Here is a 14,541-nt window from a genome sequence, read left to right on the forward strand (position 1 = left end):
TTGTTTGGTGTATATTGGATTCTTGCTCAGGAGCGATGGGCGTTGCCAGACTGAGCGTAAGAGTGTCTCTGGGGTTCAACAAGCCGAGCTAGCCGAGTCCCTGAACTCCCCGACCTGCGGAACCCTTTCTACGTTGCGCTTGGGCCTCCTTTTATACTCAAGGGGTCACCGACAGGGGGCAACGTAGACAAGAAGGGTAAAAATGGAAAAGGATGGGTAGGTGCAGCTACCTCTACTGTGGATACAGTGTGCCCTACCTAACTCTGACGGCAGGGGACAAGGGCATTAAATGCCTGTCTGAGTCTCCTAAACAGTGCAAAAGGTGACCGTTAGGAGTGCCACCGTTTGCCACGATGGGCTTCTCTTCATCTCCGCTTGCCACCACGTACCCCTAGCTGCACGGCCTCCCACCACGTGCGCTCTGGGAGAGTCCTAGAGCGACACGTTAGCAGGTGGGCTGGAGCGCGGGCTCGTAGTGGAGGTTTCCCGCGGCAAGCTCCTTGCCGCGGCCGTCGTCTTGTCGCGTCCGGAAGCTTGTCGCTCGCCGGATCTTGCCGGGACGCAGGGTGCATCGCAGCAAGCTTTCTTGGTATGTCTTGAGTGGCCTTCCCAGCAAGCTCCTCTTGCCGGGGTCTCGTCTCTTCCCGGCAAGCTCCTCTTGCCGGGGCCTTGGTTGGCCTTCCCGGCAAGCTCCTCTTGCCGGGGCCTCGGTAGTCCTTCCCGGCAAGCTCCTCTTGCCGGGGCCTCGACTTGAATACTTTGTTCTTGAATGGCCTTCAAGGGAACCACGGAGGGTCCTGGCGGTCACCCGGCAGGCCTTGCCGCGGGGCGCTGCAACTGCCCGTGCACGAGTTCGAGGTAATAGGGTACCCCTACTCTAGTACACCGACACCAAGGCCTAGTGCAAATTGCTGTTTTTTTTTGCCTATTTCAGTGTTTCGCAGAAAAGGAATATCAAACAGAATCCAAACGGAATGAAACCTTCGGGAGAGTTATTTTTGGAGAAAACATGATCCAGAGGACTTGGAGTGGACGTCAAGAAACAAATGAGGAGTCCACGAGGCAGGGGGCGCGCCCTCCCCCTCGTGGCTCAACCGACCTACTTCTTCCTCCTATATATACTCATATACCCTGAAAACAACCAGGAGCACCACGAAACCCTATTTCCACCCCCGCAACCTTCTGTACCCAAGAGATCCCATCTTGGGGCCTTTTTCGGAGCTCTGCCGGAAGGGGCGTCGATCACGGAGGGCCTCTACATCAACTCCATGGCCTCTCCAGTGATGTGTGAGTAGTTTACTTCAGACCTTCGGGTCCATAGTTATTAGCTAGATGGCTTCTTCTCTCTCTTTGGATCTCAATACAAAGTTCTCCTCGATCTTCTTGGATATCTATTTGATGTAACTCTTTTTGCGGTGTGTTTGTCGAGATCCGATGAATTGTGGGTTTATGATCAAGTCTATCTATGAAAAATATTTGATTCTTCTCTGAAATCTTTTATGTATGATTGTTTATCTTTGCAAGTCTCTTCGAATTATTAGTTTGGTTTGACCTACTAGATTGATCTTTCTTGTAATGGGAGAAGTGCTTATCTTTGGGTTCAATCTTGCGGTGCTCGATCCCAGTGACAGAAAGGGAAATGACACGTATTGTATTGTTGCCATCAAGGATAAGAAGATGGGTTTTATATCATATTGCTTGAGTTTATCCCTCTACATCATGTCATCTTGCCTAATGCGTTACTCTGTTCTTATGAACTTAATACTCTAGATGCATGCTGGATAGCGGTCAATGTGTGGAGTAATAGTTGTAGATGCAGGCAGGAGTCGGTCTACTTATCACGGGCGTGATGCCTATATACATGATCATGCCTAGATATTCTCATAATTATTCGCTTTTCTATCAATTGCTTGACAGTAATTTCTTCACCCACTGTAATACTTATGCTATCTTGAGAGAAGCCACTAGTGAAACCTATGGCCCCCAGGTCTATCTTTTATCATATAAGTTTCCAATCTATTTTATTTTGCAATCTTTACTTTCAATCTTTATCATAAAAATACCAAAAATATTTATCTTATTATTATAATCTCTACCAGATCTCACTCTCGTAAGTGACCGTGAAGGGATTGACAACCCCTTTATCGCATTGGTTGCGAGGATCTTATTTGTTTGTGTAGGTACAAGGGACTTGCGTGTGGCCTCCTACTGGATTGACACCTTGGTTCTCAAAAACTGAGGGAAATACTTACGCTACTTTGCTGCATCACCCTTTCCTCTTCAAGGGAAAACCAACGCAGTGGTCAAGAGGTAGCAAAGGTTTTTGAACATACAAGGTCAAATTTAACGTTGTCTATTTAGGTCAATCCTCAAAGTTCAAGAGTACTCTAAACACAAATGCTCCCATTTCAAAATTTTGAACGAAGCTCCAAAAGAGCCTCTACTCCCACAAAACCGCGTGAGACCAATGTTTGGTAGAAGGAAATTACTTTTCTAACTCTGACCCGTGAAACCTACCGGCCTGACGTCCAAAGGTCTAAACCGGGGTAGGTTTGTAGCTTCATCTAGACGCGACGCAACCTCCTACGAAAAACATTCATACACAATGACCGCCTAAAAGCACACATGCGCGGCCGAAATGCTCCCACCCACTATTTCGGACAGCTGGGATTACCATCCTACCCCCGACCCGTAGTAGGTCTAGGATTTAAGAGGGGGGGGAGTTTGTAATTTCCCCAAAATTTCAAACAAGAGCATCCCATCTATTAAAAAAACAAAAAACAAGCACGTCCCAGACCAAAACATAGTTCTCCCTTAGCTCCCCCCGCCACCCCCCGTCCGATTCCCCATTCATACTCCATGGGCGACAAAACTACCTCCCCACTAGCCGCAAAACCCCGGTGTCCTCTGTTGGCCACCCCATCCCATCCATCATCTGCTGCCCTCCTCCATCAGGCCGGAGCCGATACCCCAACATCATCATCCAGCGCAACCACAACCGCAACGCCCTCCACGGCTAGTAGTTGAAGCCGAGGCCGAGCTATCCGTACCCGAGCCAGTTCAACCACGCCGTCCTGCACCTCACCGCTGCCGCTCCAACTTCGCCACCGTCCACCACACCGGAGTTGTTCCCGCTACACCGTCCTTTGCCTCCTTGGATCTGCATCCCCTCCGTCGACAGACGACCACCGCAACACAATCAACAATTTGGCCATGGGTTTGTCCAAGGCTTGACCCTCCTCCAAAACATCGGTTCCCCAGGTAAAACCAAGAAAATCGCCGCGACATCCGGAGGACCCAGCACTGGCGACCGGAAATGGTACCCATGTTCCCTTATTTGTGCAAATATTACGTGTCTACTTGCATGGTATTCATCCCATAGAAGACACCAATTGACCGCTTCTTCTTGATACTAGATGTTCCTAGTAACTCACAATGCACAAGGTTTGTCCTCATATACTATTTCACCTTAGCTAGAGGTCCGTCGCCCCCTGGATTTCAATTCCTTGTCAGTTGATTCCCAATTAAAGGAAGCATTCCCCGGCATAACATGCGCTAGTCTGCCTATTACACCAAGGAAGCAGCGCCTCAGTGTTTATCTTAGGGGTGTGTGGGACCTAGGAGCTGGTGGCGCCCGAGCTACAGGTCGGCCGGGATTAAAGCGATGGCCAGGGGCGCTGCCAAGCACGGCGGTGGTGTGAGGTCGAGGGGAGGGCGGGGCGGCGGAGGCAGGGGTCTAGGCTGGTGGTCACTGGCGGTTCGAGAAAGATCGCCAACAGTGATTGGCGGGAGGTAGGCGAAGGCCATCTGCCCATTCCTTATAGATCGGACAGTTCATAAAAAATTGACTGACCTATTTATTTTCAGTCGACTGTTCTTTTGATAGGATGACATGTGGTGGTGTGCTGGAGGATTACCTACATTTCCCAGCCATCCCACTGCTCATATATTACAAAATCATACTAAGTAGAATCTAATTTTGATTGCCATGAAATGTTGTAGAGCTATCATATGTCTCCTGTCATTTATTTTTCAGCCACCTGCTATTTGCTACTTTTATAGTGCACTAGTTCTGCACACACTTCACCCATACTCTCACTATTGTGTTTTTATACAAGGGTATTTCAGACTCTGCCTTGAGAGAAGCAGAAAAGAAAAGAAAGAAGTCCCTCCTGCTTGCTTCGTGGGCAGGCAAGACACGTGTCTGCGCTTTAAATGTTGGATGTTCAACAGATGGAGATGGTAAACGTAGCTCTGGAGTTGATGATCTCACTCGCCGTGAACCACCATCCCAGGTGCTTGCTTTAACTTTGCGGTGTCATATGTTGTTGCATGTTGCATATGGTGTCTAGCTTGTATTCGAAAGGTTGAAGTTGGTCTTTATTAAAATAAGGAAAGATATTTTTTATATGAAGCACCATCCCGGGAGCACTAGAAGACAAATAGCTAGTCAGGGCACTGGCCGAGCCAGTGACAAGCCCAGCGCAGACAAGCATCACCTGTAAGCCAACTAAAAAGCCATGATGGTGGCGAAGCAGCCCACCTCCCACCAGGCTCTCAAGTCCTAGATGATCATGCTCACCACTCCAGCCGGATGTCTAGCTTGTATTGCTTCCAATTTGGTTAAATTGCATCTACTTAGCTTACACATTATACCTTTGAATATGACATGCCTTCCAATTTTTGGTACATACTAGTACATCTGTCTATTAACCATGATCTTACATCAAACTAATGTTCTTGTGTATCCCTCATCAATCACTTATGATGAGGTAGTCAGGCCAGTGGACTACTGTGAGAAAAGATCCTCATTTAAAGAATGTAGCATCAGCCTCCCCACATGATTCTCAAGAAACAGCAAGGCTAGATGAAGATAGTGAATGTAGCTCTGTAGTTGATTACCGCATCTCCCCTACACCAGCATCGCAGGTGCTTGCTCTAACTTGGCAGCGTGATATGTGGTTGCATGTTGCATATGGTGTCTAGATTGTAAGTCTTCCAATCTGGTTAAATTGCATGTGCTATTCTACTTAGTTTATACATTATACCTGTTAATGGGACATGCCTTGCTATTTTTAGTACATAGCACATCTGTATATTAAGCATGTCCTTACATAAAACTATCATTTTATTGTATCCCGCATCAATCAATATGACGATACACCTTTAGTATATGCAGTGCGATATTAGTTGCATCTTTCATATGATTTATAGCATGCACTGCTTCTAATTTGTTGAAATGCCATTTATGATGGGATGCCTTTTACTTGGCAGAGTCATATTGGTTGCATCTTTCATGTGGTTTCTAGCTTGCATTGCTTCTTATTTGTTGAAATGGCTTCTTCTTAGTTTACACAAACAGTTGTGAATATGTCATGCCGTCTTGTTTTTCATACATATTCCATCCTGGTATCATGTGTTTGCCTTACATCAAAGTAGTGATTATCAGTATCATGCACGAATGAGTTCTAAAGAGTGAATTTTATTGCTTTTTCTTGTCGATTTTACTTGACAATTCAAAATCAATAAAGTGGAAGGAAATTAGCAAGGCAGCGGATAAAGGTGATCCTTCCAAACAGAGGGCATCTACAGATTCTACTCCTCGACCCCCAAGATGATTTGCAAGACAACACATGCATAGACACTCAATGTAGCTGTGTTGATGATGAGCACGTCTCCCCTAGTGCACCATCACAGGTGCTCCCTCTAACTTGGCACTGTTATATGTGGTTGCATGTTATGTATGATGTCTAGCTTGCATTGCTTCTAATTTTGTTGAATTCCATCTGCTTACTTTACACATTATACTTGTGAATAAGACACGTGTTCCTATTTCTAGAACATACAATATCTGTCTATCACACCATGTTCTTACATCAAAGTAATACTATTGTGTAACCTGCAACAATCACTTATCATAAGACACGTTTGACTTAGGGGTGTGATATAGGTTACATCTTACATTCTTTTCTAGCTTGTACTACTTCTAACTAGCATAGGAAGGCAAAACAAGTATAACTTTAAGATTTTCAACATATAGAGAGGAAACTTGATATTATTGCAATACCTACAAGCATATGTTCCTCCCTCATAATAATTTTCAGTGGCATCATTAATGAATTCAACAATATAGCTATCACATAAAGCATTCTTCTCTATGTGTATGTGCAAAACCGGAGCGAGCCAGAGATCATCTACTGGCATGCACTTCTGCTTGCTATACAAAAGGGCTCTTGCGTCTAGAGACTTTTGGTCATGTTCTGAACTCTGATAATGTTGATCGACATAAGGCAGGAAAAGGATAAGAAGATAGATGAAGGGATGGTGACGGTGTTCGAGATGATTCACTGATTTCAAGTGTATGCTAGTAAAAATACCATGATGTTGCTACCTATGAAGTAAATCAATTGCTTAGTTTATCAAAGTCGCTACATGGAATTGTTCTTTTGAGGTCAGATTTCTCCTCTATAGAAAATAACAACAAATTTCTCCTTCTATGTAGGAAGAAATCTCATAATTCTCTTTCTTTGCAGAAAGTAACCTGCATGTGGTAAGATTTTGTTTGCTTTTCCTTGACGAAAAAGATACAACTATTTGGTAATATCAATTTCTTAGTTAACAAAGGTAAACCGTTTGCAACATGCCAAATATGTGGATTTAATTCATGTGAACCGAACTACTGGATTATTGTATTCCCTTTTTGCCAACTTGACATATGGCATCTTCGCAGATCATTTCTGGTAGCTTCAATCGAATAGTTCTCTTAGATTTTACAACAATTCATCTCATCCAGTAGTTTGATGGGGTTTTTTAGACCAGAATTTTTTATCTTATGATATTTATTTCTATTCCAAAAAAGTTAATTTGTGTAGCAGACTGAAAACAGTTCGATGTTGACGCAATGGTGGTATGAGATTATTAAGAGTGAGCACATGCACATGTGTATGGGTGCTTTCTACTAGTGCTAACTCCGTAATTAAAGCAATATCTCATCTTAATGAAATTAGCAAAGGGTAGACGTTAGAAAGAAGAGATTATGTGACTATTGAAAGGGATAAAAAAGTATTAATAATTCATACGAATTAAATCATTTATCACACATAAAAATAATTGACAAGTTAGAATCTGACCTAATAAAATTGGACTAGATATTATTTTCAAAACGGGGTGGTGCTGAAATAGAGAGGTGTACATTTGTGAGGTCTTAAGCAATGCTTGTCAGGGATGTGTGATAATGTTTCTCTACCATTGCAATGCACGGGCATGTTTTGCTATGTTATCCTATTTAGATTTGAGTATTTGGTATTATTAAGAGAGATGTTTTAGATTAAGTACAAAATCAAAATTTCTCCATACGAGTAATGCTAACATTATCTCTTATGCTCACTTTTCTTTCCTTCTATTCCTATATTACATGGTTTTGCTAGGCATTTGGTCCACCAGAAAAGCTCGGTACACGGAGACAAAAAATGGATCAAGTAGTGCACTTCGGTAAAAACTTGTTCAAAACATTACAAAGTGGTCTTAAAGTTCCGAGAAGCATTGTCATAATATAATCCATAGAAAACATTCAGAATATTTGTTTTTTCTATTATTGACTTTGCACAACCACAGAAGTATACTTTGATAGCTCACTTTGTGGGAATGTGTTATTAAATGTTAAGGAAGTGCATGGCAAACTCATTGTTAAGAAAAGTTGACCATATCATTTGAAATAATTAAAAAATAGAGAAATAACATCAGTGAAAGTTTTCCGAATTTAATTAGTCGGGCATGACGGATCATTCTTTGTAGTTTCTAAGTTGAATCCACCTTAAGAAGTACTCCCTCATAAAGAAATATAACATCATTTAGATCACTACTTTAGTGATCAGAACGATCTTATATTTCTTGATAGAGGGATTACAAAACTATAAATAAACCTCATTTGTCAAGTAGTTGATCCCTCCTACCTTGCAGCTTATAAGTGGCATCGTTTATGCCAAGGCTTCCTTCATCCTTGAAGATGAATATATAATTTTCAAAAAGACCCGAGCAACCAGTTTCAGTATCATAAGAGGGAGAGCATGTCACACTTACCTCTGTGGAATTTTGAGTCTACCCACCTAACAAATTTATTCAATGCCTTTACTTTTGCAAGGTGAGCAAACCTCCAATTGTCCCATGTAAAGCATCCAAGAACTATGTGAGTCAAATATATTGCTACATAAGATCTTTCTAGGAGTACATAATTAATAATGAGCTTCTGGAACATCATTTTAAAATATGATATTCCATTTTTTTACCCAAGTTAGAGCCAAGACAAGAATCAAGAATTTGGCCGTGGATGACTTAAAGAGGCACATAATCATCCTTGTTGTGCATGCCAACTTCAAATATGGTTTTTCGACAACATATCAGAAAGATATTTGTTTCTACTCCATTTCTCCAAAACCTTCACATACGCACAAATACAATGCACAGAATTATATATACTTTGATACTCACATGATTCAACATATTGATATTTTCAGACTGCATCTGCAGCCCGTATCGGCGCCTTGTATCTAGAGGTAAGCCATGTCTTGTTGATCTGAAGCCATGAACCCTATCTCCAGCCTAATCATATTGTGTAAGGGAGAGGTGAGTTGTACCTGAAGGGGAGGCATGGCCATCATGGACGTAGTGTAAAAGGGGGACATTGTCTTGAACTGTAGCACACATGTGCATGCTAATTCTTATGGCGTCGCCACTTGACGTGACGTCTAATCGTGGTAGTCACTGCTACCTCTTGAGCACTGTGTTGGTTTTCCCTTGAAGAGGAAAGGGTGATGCAGCAAAGTAGCGTAAGTATTTCCCTCACTTTTTGAGAACCAAGGTATCAATCTAGTAGGAGATCACTTTCAAGTCCCACGCACCTACACAAAAAAATAAGAACCTCGCAACCAATGCGATAAAGGGGTTGTCAAGCCCTGCTCGGTCACTTACGAGAGTGAGATCTGATAGATATGATAAGATAATATTTTTGGTATTTTTATGATAAAGAGAAATAAAGATGCAAAGTAAAATAAAAGGCAAATGAAATAACTAAGTATTGGAAGATTAATATGATAGAAGATAGACTCGGGGCCATAGGTTTCACTAGTGGCTTCTCTCAAGAGCATAAGTATTACGGTGGGTAAACGAATTACTGTCGAGCAATTGATAGAATTGAGCATAGTTATGAGAATATCTAGGTATGATCATGTATATAGGCATCATGTCCGAGACAAGTAGACCGAAACGATTCTGCATCTACTACTATTACTCCACACATCGACCGCTATCCAGCATGCATCTAGAGTATTAAGTTCAGAAGAACAGAGTAATGCTTTAAGGAAGATGACATGATGTAGAGGGATAAACTCATGCAATATGATATAAACCCCATCTTTTTATCCTTGATGGCAACAATACAATAAGTATCGGTTCCCTTTCTGTCACTGGGATCGAACACCGCAAGATTTAACCCAAAGCGAAGCACTTCTCCCATTGCAAGAAAGATCAATCTAGTAGGACAAACCAAACTGATAATTTGAAGAAACTTGCAAAGATAAACCAATCATACATAAAAGAATTCAGAGAAGAATCAAATATTGTTCATAGATAATCCGGATCATAAACCCACAATTCATCGGATCTCGACAAACACACCGCAAAAGAAGATTACATCAAATAGATCTCCAAGAGAATCGAGGAGAACTTTGTATTGAGATCCAAAGAGAGAGAAGAATCCATCTAGCTAATAACCCTGGACCCGTTGGTCTGAAGTAAACTACTCACACATCACCGGAGAGGCCATGGAGTTGATGTAGAGGCCCTCCGTGATCAATGCCCCTTCCGACGGAGCTTCGGAAAAGGCCCCGAGATGGGATCTCTCGAGTACAGAAGGTTGTAGCGGTGGAATTAGGTTTTCGTGGTGCTCCTGGATGTTTGGGGGGTACGTGGATATATATAGGAGGAAGAAGTACGTCGGTGGAGCAACGGAGGGCCCATGAGGGTGGAGGGCGCGCCCAGGGGGGTAGGCGCGCCTCTGCCTCGTGCCTTCCTCCCTTGTTTCTTGACGGCCACTCCAAGTCTCCTGGGTCACGTTTCTTGAGAAAATCACGTTCCAGAAGGTTTCATTCCGTTTGGACTCCGTTTGATATTCCTTTTCTTCGAAACCCTAAAATAAGAAAAAAAACAGCCATTTGGGCTCGGCCTCCGGTTAGCAGGTTAGTCCCAAAAATGATATAAAAGTGTTAAATAAAGCCCATTAACATCCAAAATAGATAATATAATAGCATGGAGCAATCAAAAATTATAGATACGTTGGAGACGTATCGAGCATCCCCAAGCTTAATTCCTACTCGTGCTCGAGTAGGTAAATGATAAATGAAGAATTTTTGATGTGGAATGCTTTCTAACATATTTCTCAATGTAATTTTTCTTTATTGTGGCATGAATGTTCAGATCCATAAGATTCAAGATAAAAGTTTAATATTGACATGAAAATAATAATACTTCAAGCATACTAACTAAGCAATCATGTCTTCACAAAATAACATGGCCAAATAAATTTATCCCTACAAAATCATATAGTCTGGCTATGCTCTATCTTCACCACACAAAATATTTAAATCATGCACAATCCCGATGACAAGCCAAGCAATTGTTTCATACTTTTGATGTTCTCAAACTTTTTCAATCTTCACGCAATATATGAGCGTGAGCCATGGATATAGCACTATGGTGGAATAGAATTGTGGTTGTGGAGAAGACAAAAAGGGAGAAGATAGTCTCACATCAACTAGGCGTATCAACGGGCTATGGAGATGCCCATCAATAGATATCAATGTGAGTGATTAGGGATTGCCATGCAACGGATGCACTAGAGCTATAAGTATATGAAAGCTCAACAAAAGAAACTAAGTGGGTGTGCATCCAACTTGCTTGCTCACGAAGACCTAGGGCATTTTGAGGAAGCCCATCATTGGAATATACAAGCCAAGTTCTATAATTAAAAATTCCCACTAGTATATGAAAGTGATATCATAGGAGACTCTCTATATGAAGAACATGGTGCTACTTTGAAGCACAAGTGTGGAAAAAGGATAGTAACATTGTCCCTTCTCTCTTTTACTCTCATTTTTTGAGCCTTCCTTTTTAATGGCCTCTTTTTTTTTCTTTTTCTCCTTTTTTCGTTCGGAGTCTCATCCCGACTTGTGGGGGAATCATAGTCTCCATCATCCTTTCCTCACCTGGGACAATGCTCTAATAATGATGATCATCACACTTTATTTACTTACAACTCAAAAATTACAACTCGATACTTAGAACAAAATATGACTCTATGTGAATGCCTCCGGCGGTGTACCAGGATATGCAATGACTCATGAGTGACATGTATGAAAGAATTATGAACGGTGGCTTTGCCACAAATACGATGTCAACTACATGATCATGCAAAGCAATATGACAATGATGAAGCGTGTCATAACAAACGGAATGGTGGAAAGTTGCATGGCAATATATCTCAGAATGGCTATGGAAATGCCATAATAGGTAGGTATGGTGGCTGTTTTGAGGAAGGTATATGGTGGGTTTATGGTACTAGCGAAAGTTGCACGATACTAGAGAGGCTAGGAATGGTGGAAGAGTGAGAGTGCGTATAATCCATGGACTCAACATTAGTCATAAAGAACTCACATACTTATTGCAAAAATCTATTAGTTATCGAAACAAAGTATTACGCGCATGCTCCTAGGGGGATAGATTGGTAGGAAAAGACCATCGCTCGTCCCCGACCGCCACTCCTAAGGAAGACAATCAATAAATACGTCATGCTCCGACTTCGTCACATAATGGTTCACCATACGTGCATGCTACAGGAATCACAAACTTCAACACAAGTATTTCTCAAATATACAACTACTCAACTATCATGACTCTAATATCACCATCTCCATATCTCAAAACAATTACCAAGTATCAAACTTCTTATAGTATTCAATGCACTTATATGAAAGTTTTTTATTATCGCCATGTTGTTCTAAAGGACTCTAAAAATAATATAAGTGAAGCATGAGAGAACAATAGTTTCTATAAAACAAATCCACCACCGTGCTCTAAAAGATATAAGTGAAGCACTAGAGCAAAAACTATATAGCTCAAAAGATATAAGTGAAGCACATAGAGTATTCTAATAAATTCCAATTCATGTGAGTCTCTCTCAAAAGGTGTGTACAACAAGGATTATTGTGGTGAACTAAAAATCAAAGACTCAAATCATACAAGACGCTCCAAGCAAAACACATATCATGTGGTGAATAAAAATATAGCTCCAAGTAAAGTTACCGATAGACGAAGACGAAAGAGGGATGCCTTCCGGGGCATCCCCAAGCTTAGGCTTTTTGGTGTCCTTTAATTTTACCTTGGGGTGCCATGGGCATCCCCAAGCTTAGGCTCTTTCCACTCTTCGTTCCATAATCCATCAAATCTTTACCCAAAACTTGAAAACTTCACAACACAAAACTCAAAATAGAAAATCTCGTGAGCTCCATTAGCGAAACAAAACAAAAGACCACTTCAAGGTACTGTAATGAACTCATTATTTATTTATATTGGTGTTAAACCTACTGTATTCCAACTTCTCTATGGTTTATAAAATCTTTTACTAGCCATAGATTCATCAAAATAAGCAAACAACACAAGAAAACAGAATCCGTAAAAAACAAAACAGTCTGTAGTAATCTGTAGCTAACGCAAGTTCTGGAACCCCCAAAATTCTAAAATAAATTGCTGGACGTGTGGAATTTATCTATTAATCATCTTAAAAATAATTGACTAAATAGCACCTTCTAACTAAAAATGGCAGCGATTCTCATGAGTGCTAATGTTTCTGTTTTTTACAGCAAGATCAAAAAGACTTTCCCCAAGTCTTCCCAACGGTTCTACTTGGCACAAACACTAATTAAACACAAAAAACACAACCAAAACAGAGGCTAGATAAATTATTTATTATTAAACAGGAGCAAAAATCAAGGAATAAAAATAAAATTGGGTTGCCTCCCGACAAGAGCTATCGTTTAACGCCCCTAGCTAGGCATAAAAGTGAGGATAGATCTAGGTATTGCCATCTTTGGTAGGCAGTTCTACAATGAGACACCTATAATTCTTAGGAATTTCTTCCTTTTTATTAATTATCAAACTCCTAGGCACAAAATCAAGAAAATCATTTGTAGCAAACGGTTCCTTAATGATAGCAAAAAGATTAGGATGAACACTTATTGATTTTAAATCCGCAGTTTCCTTAATAGAGGATTCACCCTTATTTTTAGGAACATAAACAAGCTTGGCAATTTTAGTAGGAGGATTTGGAGTATTTTAACGGAAGAAAAAGCGGATCCCAAGTTGGTGATAATTCCCTCAAGTTTATCGATTCTAGTAGAATCTCGATCTATTCTTTCATTAACTATGGGTTCTTTTTTCTTAAAAAATTTCAGAGTAACTCCCACCTTAGATCCATATTGGGTAATTTGGTTGTGGATCTTTTTATCCAAATTCTCAGTCAACTCTACATTAGCAACTTTATTCTCAATAATTTCTAGGCTTTGCATCACATGTTCCAAAGTTAACATAGTTCCATTAACCAAAAGAGGTGGTGGCCCAAACAAATCTATCATAGCATTATAAGAATCAAAAGTATGGCTTCCCAAGAAATTTCCTCCGGTAACGGTATCAAGAATATATCTATTCCAAGGGGTGATGCATACATAAAAATTGCGAAGAAGAACTGAAGTAGATTGCTTCCTAGTAGATCTATTTTGCGTATTGCAAATTCTGTACCAAGCATCTTTTAGATTTTCTCCCTGCCTTTGTTTAAAATTAAGAACTTCATTCTTGGGAGACAGAGGAGTAGATAAAGGATTAGCCATAACGATGAAGCAAGCAGAAAAGAGGCAAATAGAGAAAGAGAAGGAGGATGGAGAGAGAGGGCGAATAAAACGGCAAGGGTGAAGTGGGGGAGAGAAAAACCACAAGCTAATGGCAAATAATGTAATGCGAGGGATAAGAGTTTGTGATGGGTACTTGGTATGTCTTGACTTGACTTGGCGCGGATCTCCCTGGCAACGGCGCCAAAAATCCTTCTTGCTACCTCTTGAGCACTGCGTTGGTTTTCCCTTGAAGAGGAAAGGGTGATGCAGCAAAGTAGCATAAGTATTTCCCTTAGTTTTTGAGAACCAAGGTATCAATCCAGTAGGAGATCATGCTCAAGTCCCACGCACCTACACTAACAAATAGGAACCTCGCAACCAACGCGATAAAGGGGTTGTCAAGCCCTTCTCGGTCACTTACGAGAGTGAGATCTGATAGATATGATAAGATAATATTTTTGGTATTTTTATGATAAAGAGAAATAAAGATGAAAAGTAAAATAAAAGGCAAAGGAAATAACTAAGTATTGGAAGATTAATATGATAGAAGATAGACCCAGGTGCCATAGGTTTCACTAGTGGCTTATCTCAAGAGCATAAGTATTAC

This window comes from Triticum dicoccoides, chromosome 5A, assembly GCF_002162155.2.
Source record: "Triticum dicoccoides isolate Atlit2015 ecotype Zavitan chromosome 5A, WEW_v2.0, whole genome shotgun sequence".
NCBI classification, from domain to species: Eukaryota; Viridiplantae; Streptophyta; class Magnoliopsida; order Poales; family Poaceae; genus Triticum; species Triticum dicoccoides.